The sequence below is a fragment of the Dermacentor albipictus genome, chromosome 1, assembly GCF_038994185.2.
Source record: "Dermacentor albipictus isolate Rhodes 1998 colony chromosome 1, USDA_Dalb.pri_finalv2, whole genome shotgun sequence".
Lineage (NCBI taxonomy): Eukaryota > Metazoa > Arthropoda > Arachnida > Ixodida > Ixodidae > Dermacentor > Dermacentor albipictus.
In genome coordinates this window covers 71,223,518-71,235,572 of record NC_091821.1, presented here as the reverse complement: position 1 = coordinate 71,235,572, position 12,055 = coordinate 71,223,518, and positions in this window count along the sequence as shown.

Sequence of the window (12,055 nt, the reverse complement as noted above, 5' to 3'; positions counted from 1 at the left end):
AACAACAACAACATAAGTGCAGAAGCAAAAAAAAGGCTGCATTTCGCTATGCCAATTTCTGAAGCAAATTCCTGCTGACACATTCAGCAATCATGGAGGGAATCCTGCTAAATGAGAGGGGATCTTCTTCGCTTAATAAAAGTTAACACTAGTAACCCTAAAATTTAGGCGGGACCCTCAAACGCAGAATTCAAATTAGCCTGCTCAAACCATCCGCATTGCTATGCAACTTTCCCTTCTTATATCTAACGGAGAAGTTGTGCTCTTGGAGAGTGAGGCTCCATCGGAGCAAGCGGCCGTTTTTGTGTGACATTTGATTGAGCCACGTCAGAGGACAGTGGTCGGTCTCGAAGATGAACTTCGCTCCGTACAAGTAACACGACAACTTCTGGGCGGCCCAAACCAAACAAGCGCATTCCTTCTCTGAAGCGCTGTAGGCTTCCTCTCTTACATTTAGTTTACGGCTGGCGTAGAGGATAGGATGCTCCTCGTTATCGTCGCCGACCTGACTAAGTACCACGCCCATACCTCTGTCGCTTGCGTCGCATTGAACTATGAATTCCTTTATGTAGTCTGGCGCGCGAAGCACAGGGCGAGAAACCAATAGCGTTTTCAAACTTTGAAAAGCGTTCTCTTTGTCCTTATCCCAGTGTACGTTACTCGGTGCTCCCTTTCGGAGGGCGTCTGTTAATGGACTTGCCAATTGCGAGTAATTCGGAATGTACCGTTGATAGTACCCCACAAGTCCCAAAAATGAACGAAGGTCCGTTTTCGTGCGCGGCTGAGAAAATTCTCCAATCGTAGTTATTTTCAGCTCAGCCGGCCGTCTCATGTCCTGAGCGACAACATGGCCCAGATAAGTAACCTGCGAACAACCAAACCTACACTTTTCCGCTTTCACTGTTAAGTCGACTTTAAACGTACGAAGCCTCGCATTCTTGTCGTAATAGAATTTGGCGTTCCTTTGAGCTATTTCCATGTTCTTTCCGACTAGTTCTCGGGTTGCGCTTAGCCGTTCCAGTAAATTTAGCACGTATTCAACCGCGGTTGGACTCTCCCCTCTTTCCTCCCACATCTCTCTTAACATTCTCAGTGGAGACCGGAGTGTCCTCCCATACACTAGTTCTGCTGGTGAGAACCCTGTCGCCTCATGTGGAACCGTTCGCAAAGCAAACAAAGTTGCCGGCAGACAGTTCTCCCAGTCCTGCTTGTGCTCGTAACAGAGCACACGCAAAACTCGCTTAAGCACCGAATGCCACCTCTCTACACTGTTTGACTGAGGGTGATAGACAGAACTGTGTATTAACTTTACCCCGCACTTTTGCAAGAATGTGGAAGTCAGTGCGCTCGTGAATACTGACCCTTGATCTGCCTGAATTTCGGCTGGAAACCCAACTCGTGCAAACACTGTCAAAAGCGCGTCTACTACTTCGGTGGAGCTGAGCTCTTTCAAAGGGATTGCTTCTGGAAACTTGGTAGCCGGACACAGCATGGTAAACAAGTACCTGTAGCCTGATTTTGTTTTTGGAAGAGGCCCTACCGTGTCTATTACAAGCCGTCTGAAAGGCTCTGTTATTAAGGGCACTACCTTCAGTGGAGCTTTCCAAGTCTCTCCTGGTTTACCAGAACGCTGGCAGGCGTCGCATCATCTTACAAAGTTTTCTACATCTTTGAAACAGCCAGGCCAGTAGTATTCCATAAGCAATCTTTCCTTTGATTTGTTTATGCCTAGGTGGCCGGACCACCCATTTCCATGACAAAGACTCAAAAGGTCCTCCCGATACTTAGTAGGTATGACTAACTGATCTAAAATCCTACCCTTTCGATCTCTGTAATGCCGATACAACAATCCTCCTCTCTCATGTATCGTTACGTTGCGCCTAGCAATGCCTTCTTTAGCTGTGTCACGTAATTTAGCTAAGCTCTCATCATTCTTTTGCTCAGCTGCCAGTGACTCTCTATCCACGCGTATGAGTTGATCAAAGTTCTTTGAGGCCGGTGATAATAACGACCCTGTCTCGCTTGTGAGCGCGTCTGCTTGCTCTTCCTGCAGGCTAGAACTCTGACACTCTAGTGCTACGCTCTCATTGAGCTGGTCAACTGGCAGGCTCTCCTCAACTGTTCTTTTGTCCCTCGGGCCTAGCTCGGATTCGGGTATTGAAGCTATCCCCTTTTCTGCTTCAGCTGGAGGAGCTGGAGCACTTTCAGCCGAAAGCGCCGCGATCTTACGAGCTTGGCCTCGGGTCAATGCCTGTACTATGCCCTCTCCCAGTTTGAGCCCTCTGTCACGCAGTAACTGATTCGAACGATTCGAAAAGATGTAGGGATACTGCAGTGACAAAAATTTGGAAACTGCAGCCTCAGTCTCTAGCTCCCCGAATGGTCCACTGATTTTGACTTTGGCCATGGGCAGACACACGCTGTGTTCTTCTACAACCTGTTTTATCCACGCTACTTCTCCGGTGAAGTCATCTACCATCACGTAAGACGGATGGACAATGTCCAGCGTGGCGGCACTGTCTCTTAGCACTCGGCATGGTTTTCCATTAACTTGCAGGTCGTGGAGATATGGACTTAAAAGTTCCATATTCTCATCTTTTTCCTCCACGTAGGAAAAAACTACGCTAGACTTCTCGCAGTTTACAGCTATATGTCCCAGTTTGTGGCATTTGTAACAGCGAATTGGTCTAACAGATTCGAATTTTCTTTTCTGTTCTTTTTGTGCGGTTTCTCCGTTAAGTTTCTCCTCGCTCTTTTCTGCGGGCTTTTCCGCCATGTCTACAGGCTCGGATCGTCTAGTTTGCGCACCCTTTTTGAACGGAAATGGTTTCCGCGGTCTATTTCGACCGTCCCAGTTTCCCTCCTCGGCGTTCAACTTTCTACGGGTTGCGTACTCTTCGGCTAATTCAGCCGCCCTTTCCACAGTGTTTACATTACCTCTGTCTTGCACCCACAGTTTCACAGCTTGGGAGATGGTTTTGTAAAACTGCTCTAGACACATGCATTCAATGATCATGTCTCTGCTGTCGTACGCTTCCGCGCTTTTAAGCCACTCGACTAGGTTGGCCTTTAAGCTATATGCAAACTCCGGATAGCCCTCGCTATCTTTCTTGCCTGTGCTCCTAAACCTTTGCCGAAAAGCTTCGGCTGAAAGGCGGTATTTCTTCAGGAGACTAGCCTTAACTTTTGCATAATCATATGCATCCTGCACACTCAGTCTGGCGATTACTTCCGCCGCCTCACACGGCAACATAGACAGCAACCGCTGTGGCCATGTACTCGGGCCGAAGTTCATCTTCTCGCAAGTCCTTTCAAAATTGCTTAGGAACAAGCCTATGTCGGTCCCGACCTCAAATGGCTTTAATAGCCTGTCCATGCGGTACGATTCTGCCTCACTTGATCGACCCAGAGCGCCTTCACTTCCTTGAGGCAACTCCAAACGTTTGCTTTCAAGTTCAAGTTGCATTTTCCTTAACTGAAACTCGCGATCTTTATCGCGTTCCTCTCTCTCTCGTTTTTCTCTGTCCCGTTCTTCTCTTTCTTTTTCCCGTTTCTCTCTCTTTTTGAGAAGTTCCAATCCCATTTCAATATCTTGCTCACTGGCCTGATTGGAAATTAGCTCCAATAATTCCGATTTGAGCATTTCCTTACGTACATCTAGGCCCAGTTCCTCACCAACAATCAACAACTCGTCTCTCAGCAGTGTCCTTAACTCCATGACTGCTGCTTTACTGCCTTGATTCTGCTCTCTAAATCTAGCTAGGAAAACACAACCTAGCTAACACACAACAATCTAGCTTCCCTACTGTTCTAAACAGAACAACCACAAAATGAAGCCTAGAGAGTCAAAGCAAAAACCAAGCACTCACCGCAGATACAGCACCATGTCGCAAAGTCCATCTCACCGCTGTCAGCCAGTTGTCAGGATTGGGGGCTCAATCCCATCGTCCGTGGTCCTTTGCCAAGATTGGAGTACGGCATGAATTTGAAGGTAGCTGGCCCATGCCGTCGTTCAACTTATTTACGCTGAGATCGTTGATGAAGTGAAGAACTGTTTCTCATCGAGAACGAGGAAAAGGGTTTATTTACAGAAACTAAATCAGTCTAACATGACTGCTTGAGAAAAAGAGTATTAGTCCAACAGGACTGCATGAGAGAAGTGACTCAGTCTAACATGACTGCTCAAGAGAAGTGTGTCCAGCATGCGCACAACCACAGTTTTTATACCCTCGATCCGCCGGTCCTACGACGCGGCGACTGTTCGTTTACTCATCACCAACGCGCCGCTGCTCTGCAGAACAGTTTACGTACACAAAGGCAACCGCGCTCTGATGCCCGACGACGGCGTTGGCGGGTGCCGTTCCGGGAACTATCGTTGCCGATCGAGGGTCGCTCGTTGTTCCGTGCCACTCCGAACCGTGAGAAGCACAAAACTACGTCGTTCCCGCGGCAGCTTGTCCAGGCGTGTCAAATCAGCTCCGCGTTGGGGAACTCTGGAATCATTGTCCACACACCGAACTCGTCCCGTCACAATGTCGATGGGGCTGGAGGAAGGAAGCGGGTTTTCAGCACAAAGGCCGCTTCTTCGAACGCCTCCTAGCTGCAGTGACGGAGAGGGAGCGGAATGCGCGTCTTGCACCCCTTGTCGTAATCGGGTGGCAAGGTGGCAATCTTGCTTAGCGGCGCGCCATTCTTAACAGGACACAGGCTTTAATTGCAGACGCTGTAGAATTTCATCGTGTAATCACCACTTATTCTACATATGTTGGTGAAAACAACCTTCAGTAATGTCGACTGTTGGCCGAGTTGGTTGGTGACCACTCATTGTGGCAGCGGTTGTCCTGTGCCTTCTTTCTCCTTTTTTGTGCCGTCTTCTTGTTTTGGGTTCATGCGTTTTAAGAAGAAAACGACACTGTGGAAATGTGCGGAGCCATTACAATATCATTAGAACACTGCTTTTAATTGTTCCTATTGGCATGTGTCACTTATGACGTTGTATGTCCATATTATTTTTAGACTCTTTCAACATAAGAGTTACACTAGCACACGTTCCCTGGCACAAGTAAACAAAATCGATATTTCATATTTTGAGGAAATGAGTGCCGCTTTTGATGACATTTATTATATACCGAAAGTTCGACATATATAGGTTACTTATGTGTTTTGAAAATATTTACTACATGCCTGTGCTTTCTCATCTTTTATGCGTTATACAATTCATTTAGATGCTTTCGCTGATTTCCTCGGTAAACTATGCGACGAATGGTGTTTATATTTCATTGAAGTAGGAATCGTATTTTTAGTGACGAGCGATAACTGTTTAATGTATGTGGGTTCTTTGCTGCCTTTGTAGAAAGTCACTTATTCAAGCGTTCCAAGATGCCATACTGCCGTCATTCCAAATATTCCGCATACTCCTAAAGAAACTGCATGAAGTCCGCACTACAAATTTGGATAACATATGGATAATGTTTAGTGTAATGGGCTGCGAAACTTTTACGCACTTGCTTCAAATGTAACGTTGCAAATAATTACTGAAACCTGGTTTTAGCCTAATTTTTGTTTGTCATATATGCTCGCTGTTTGTTTCTCCACTGTCTTCCGTGAACTAAGCAAGGCACCTTGTTTGTATGCAATGTGTAGGCAGCATTCAAAGTAGTTGGATTAAATGCGTCTTTTTACAGTAGATTACGTATGCAAGTGGACGGGAGCGTTATTCGTGTGTTTTACAAGCGGCGTAAAACATATACCGCTGCTCTGGCACAATTACAATTCACATACAGAGAATCCACAGAGAAGCCACTGACATTGTACGGCGACGCCAACATCGTCCCCGAAGGTCTTCCAGGCAGTCTATGACGGCTGTGAAGGAGACGTTTACATCCCCAGTACTTTCTACCTCACCAGCACCGCACGCATCCGAAGTTGAAGTCACATTGAAGACCGAAGCCTACATGGGTAACTCTCTAGAAGAATGGCATGCTCTGTCTTACTCACAGATTACAAAAAAGTTGCAGCTTGCTGCCCCAACATCGACATGAGTTAAACCTGCCGATGACGTACCACTTACAATTCGACAACCCATATCCGTGCTACGGTCATTAAAGGAGGTCACCCGTGTGCTCTTAAGCAACTAGCCTACTACATCTGCTCAAAGTGCGATGTATGTAGTGGATATAGTGAGTGCAGTGCTGGTATTTGAGTAGAGCAATACTCCACAAGCTGCCATCATTTCGTGCACAGAAAATCCAAAAGTGGCCTCACCGATTGACAGCGCAGAAGAGCGTGCGCTTGCTTTGGACAACTGCCTGACTGTACACACTTCAGCATGTATACACAACTATACACACTTGAGCGTGTTTTACAGCGAAGTTGATTACCTCTAGTCCCAGTATGCATACCCCGTATGCGTTCTTAAGCCCCCCTTATGGGGGGTAGTTCCCTTGGTAGATTACTTCCGTTTCGGGGACACGTCGCGTGGACAGGAATGGAGATGGCAAGGGGAGAGGGGGAAGGAGTGTGGCGACGGCGCCTGTGTACGTAGCCTGCGCTTCTGTGGTTATAGCGTCACGTGCGTAGGAGGTGCCGGCGCGGCTGCAGCAGCGGTTGCGGCGTATGCATGGAAGATATACGGTGACCGCGACGGCGCTTGTGTCGGCGTAGTGCGGTGCCGTATTAAAAAAAAAATGTACGATTTCATAACGTATACAGCCCATACATGCAGCCCATGTATGCAGCCTAAGCAGCTTCGCTGCTATTTCGTCCCCATATGAATGTTGTGGCCCCACGAAATTTCCTTACGCGCAAGCGTAACTGGACAGCTCTTTAAATCGGAGGTGTTTGTCTGAGGCCGCCCAGCAAGCGAACGAGGATGGCGCTTGGAGGTGAAGAAAATTGTGCGCCCGGGATAGTACGAAGCATCGCACTCCGCGCGCGACGAAGTGCCGTCACCTAGAGGAATGTGTAGGTAACGTCGAACGAAGTGGAGATGGAGAAACCAGGCGAAGCGTCACGGAGAAGCAAGGCAAGGCGGATGCGCTCTGTATTGGCCTCCTCTGGCAGTTGCTACTGATTTTCTTTGGGATGCATACGTGGTGGCTCTGTTTCGTGGTAACGCCGCTGTACGCCGTGTGTGCGAGTGCAAGCGCGCTACGGTGAGCCGACGATGGCGGTTCAATCTCGCGTGCGCAAGGGGAGGAAGCGCGCCGTATTCCGCCGTGCGCATTGCACCATGGCACGAGGGGAGGGGGTGGAGCGGGAGCGTTGTGCTTCGGTCGCGCGCGCTTTATCTTGAAAGCGATCTGCTTTAGGGGCACAGCCTACGTGGACCGACGGCCCGTAGCTTTGCGTACACTGTGTTCTCACCGCTGAGTTTTCGTTGAAGTAATAGGCAGCACCAAGGTCACTTCGCTCGCTGGTCTGCCGCGATTGCTCACACCAGCGTTTTGACAGCGAGTGTCCGGGGTTTGCCTGTTTCGCACACTTGCTATATGCCTGTGCACGCTGACACCATGCTAAGTAATTTAAATAGTAAGCCAATGTTTACAATGGGGCGTTCTATCTACACCGACTGCTGCTGCGTATGGCGCGCCGCGCGAGCCGTTTTGGAAACGATCTGTGATACGGATAGTGTAGGCGTCAAGACGCACCGAGGGCCGATTGCGCGCTGTAACACCCTTACGCTTACGCGTCACCCACGTTCACGAATGCAAACGTCACTATAACTTTTTGACTTCGCATATCTGCTGGACTATCTGATCTTCTTGTACTCTCTCCTCTTCGTCTTTTATCATTCCTTTCTCCCATCCCCCAGCGCAGAGTAGCAAACCAGATATGGTGATCTGGGTAACCCCCCAGTCTTTGCCTTTCTTTTGTCTCTGTCTTTCTAAAAGGACACGCACGTAAGCAATGAAATGGAAGATACGTGACGAGCGCTGCACATCCAGGGAGTTTATTACACAATTACCAGTATGCGCACACGCGCGATCAATTCACATATACGTGGGTAAAAGCTATAATGTTGACAAATATCCAGTATAAGAGATAAAAATGTCCTACAAACGAATCTGTACAAAAAAAAAGACGAAAAAAACGAAAAGATACTTATTACCATTGCAGGTGTGTTAAGGTTACGTTAAAGTACTGCAACTTTTTTTGTGAAAGTGGTATACTGAAGGAACGCTTTCTACTTTGTCGTGGTTGTTGCTGCTATTACACCAAAACATTTTCTGATAGCCTGAAAAGGACACCATTCGGTTGGCTAGAAGGCCATGACGGGGTGACAATATGCCATTATTATTTGCGCAGAATGGGCCTTATGGCATATTCATTCAGTATTCGACTAAAACGCCTAATTTTTGAAGCGCTAACGGCTGAAACTCGAAACGTGCTTTTCGTTGTGTTGTACGAATCGTACAACTTCTTGCGTCAGAAGGAAATCGCTTGCAGTTTTAGAACTTTAACGTTTGCGAATGACAAGAAGTTCAGTAGCTTTATTTGTAGAGATATTGATGCCGCCATAAAATATGAAACTAGAAAAAAATGTAACTAGAGGGAAATTTATATCTGTAATGAAGACAAAGGGGAGGATTTGGGCTCGGGCACTCGCACTGCATGCGGGCGCGAGGACAGAAGAAGGAGAAGTAAAGTAGTCGTTCGCCGGGATGGCGTCTTGTCTGCTTATTTCTTTACATATACTTAAGGGTGAACGAATGCTATAAAATAACACAATAGAGCTACTTAAGAAGAAAAGTGTTCAAGAAAATAGCGCAGATGTAGGTTACGACTTGGAAGTACGTTGATTGATTTGTCTAGGCTTAGGCTTAATTGTTCAATGTATCTGCTTTTATATGCAAGAAACGTCCGCAAAACATGCATCACAAGATACATTTTTTTTTTCAAAACTTAGGAAGTCTGTAAGCTGACTATGCAGAAAAACGGAAATTGGCTGCCCTAGAAAACATTGAGATATTGGCCCGTACTTCTAAGCACCCCCCCTTCGATTTGCATGGCGAGCCTACATCCCGCATACGTTCTCCTCTTATGCTGACGACATAAAAGCATTTGGAATCCCTTAAATGTTGTTGCAATGCGTTGGAAAGAGTAAGCGGAACCAATAGTGGAAATAGGCTCGAGGGAAGTAGTTTGGAAATGGTAAATACAGTTAGTGCATACATCGTAAATGGGCAAAGTATTTCTATGTTAGATTGGTGCAGCAGTTCCCCTTGGACTCAGAGGCACGCTTATTCTTCAGTGCAACTCAGGGCCTCAAGTTTGTGCAACGTCTTTAGGTCTTCATAATTCAATATTACGACAATAACAGGCTACACATAATATCTGCGGTGTAGGTTATAAAATGTATGGCTGCCGTCTTGGTTCATACAGAAAATTTGTCCATGTGAATGGTTCTTTCCTATCAATATGAAGCTGGAGGATAAACATCCGCCGATGAAATGTTTGACAGATTGGACATTAGAAATTACCATCCTTACCCAATGAGAGAGAGAGAAAGCAGAGAAGAAATGCAGGCAGATCAACCAAACGAGCATCCGGTTTGCTACCCTACGCTGGATGCAAGAGAAAAGAGCAACAGAAAAAAAGTCGTGGTTTCGCCCGAAAGGCGAAGCATCGATTGTGATATTAGATTAGCAGACAGCCATATTAAGTGAGGATAGTACTTTACTGACCGTATCAACTTGTAAACGTTCGCTTGCCAACTAAATTAACAAGAATGGTGCCAGCGCGCACAGAAAACACGATTACATCGCACTCAATGACCGCGGACACTCGCTGTCAAAACGCTGGCGTGAGGAAACGCGGCAGCAGGAGCGAGCAAAGTGACCTTCGTGCTGTCTGCATATCAACGTTGCATATCGCTTCAACGTAAAGTGAGCGCCGAAAACACGCAGCACGCCCAAAGCTACGAGCCTCGGACGCACCTAGAGTCTGCCCCCACGCAGATCGCTCTCTAGATGCGGCCGCGCGACCACGACCGTATCAGAGTTGCAGGCGGAGTAGAACGCTGCCCCCCTCCCTCCCCTCCCCCCGCTGCCTTGCACGCGATGGAAGACGGCGCGCTTCCTCTCCGCTTTCGTTCCTTTCGCGCGGGCGAGATGGAGCCGCGATCGTCGGCTCCCCTTGCACGCTTTCACTCGCACACCCAGTTCGCGGCGGCAGTGTTATCGTAAATTGACTTTATAAATTGACTTTAATTGACTTTTACGCCGACGACAAAAATACGCTTGGAGCGTTCGTATAATTGCTATCGCAAAAAAAAAGTGAAACAGGGAGAGCGTGAACATTGCGTACACGCGAGAGGATGCACAGGAAAACTATAAACGGTCACTCAGGGTGGTGCACTTAATAAAATTCTAAAAAGGGCCTGCGATGATGATTTTAAAATCAGTTCTGTACATTCTCCATTTGAAATAATATCAAAGAGAGGTAGAGAAACATTTTGAAGGGAGAAAAGCAGAGAGGTTGGACGGAAGAGCTTTCTTTCTGGCCTGCTACCCTGCGTATGGGGAAAGGGAGACGTTGAAGGAAAAGGAGAGGGAGTGACATAATTCTCAAAAGTTCTCAATATAGTTTTCAGTAGACTACGTGCACTAAGTGAGCCCTGTTGGGCGAAAAGAATGAAAATAAAATTTAAAGACAGATAGTACGGCAATAAAGTATTTCCTTTTGACTTGCTTCATCCATGTATACTTTAACAAAGACATCGATTATTTATGTACTTATGTTGTATAGCTTTTAATAAAAGAAGTAACTTCAGACGTACCTCCAAGGCACTATTACGTGAAGTGTGCGAAATGTTAAATATTTTATATAAGTGATATTCGGCTTATATACTGTTTCCGTGCAAAATTTGTAATGTGCGTGGACCACATCACCATATTGAAATGTGAATCTTTTGATGCTCATTTGAAAAGTAGACGTAATAGGCACCCGAAAAACTGGCCGTCTAATGTGAAAAAAATAACCTCAGGGTCATTTTGAGTCATGAAATGGGGGGAATTTGAGTCAGCAAAGACTATTTCTCGCTTTGTTGGTGCATATACTACTTCGTGTCCTTATAACTTCGCTTTTAACTCAGTACATATTGTGGTTGTAAACACTACAATTATTAGGGACACATTTCACGTGCACAATAGGACCATCCATACTATCTATACTTATCTAGAGCAGTTACGTGCTATGGCGAATTTTCGGCATCTTTAAGGCTATTTATCTATAAAGACCTTTTAGCCGCCCACGTTTCCTAATGCAATAGTCATCTCTACACGTTGATGCATAAGTCAACTAAATCTGATTAAGCTATGAACATTCCGAAAATGATGCTTTTCAGATTTATTCACCACGAAGATGCTTTATTTCAGGGCTATATGAAGCACACAAATGCATAAATACAGGCACAGTGATCGCTGCGACTGCATCCCATCAAGCGTGTACAAATTAAGACAAATAAGAAACACATACGTACTAAAAGTTGATCACACGAAAGAAATAATCGTAGAGAAAACAGAAAAGTGAGTAAAAAAATGCATCAATCAGAAGGCGCTTCCTTGTGGAAAAGATAATTCAGGGACCTTTTTTTTCACGCGAGGTTATCATGCGGTAAGGTACTGTTTATTTACTGCCCCATCAGGCGCTTCTTGTTAAATGAGGCCTGATCAGTGATATCACAAATTTCTTTAGGTAAGCTGTTCTATTCATTTACTGCAACAAAAGAGACTATCATCGGAAAAAGGCAGTGCGCAGAAATAGAGGTTCGAATTTGTACTATACGCTCTAAATGAGGAACAATCCGACTAAGTGGTGCTTCATGACTACTTGAGTAGCGGTGTAATTGATAAAAAGTGGCAAGGCCAGACCCTTTTCATCTCTTTTCTAATACGATATACTAGTTCTTGTCTGCGATATCCTGAATACGGAGAGTATTCGACAGTGCCTGAAAAATCGAGGACCTTCTGTCCTGTAACCACTCTAAGCTGTTCATGAGGCAAGAGAGACAGAGGGATGTGTGGAGCGTAATCCAGTTTAGAGCGAATAATGT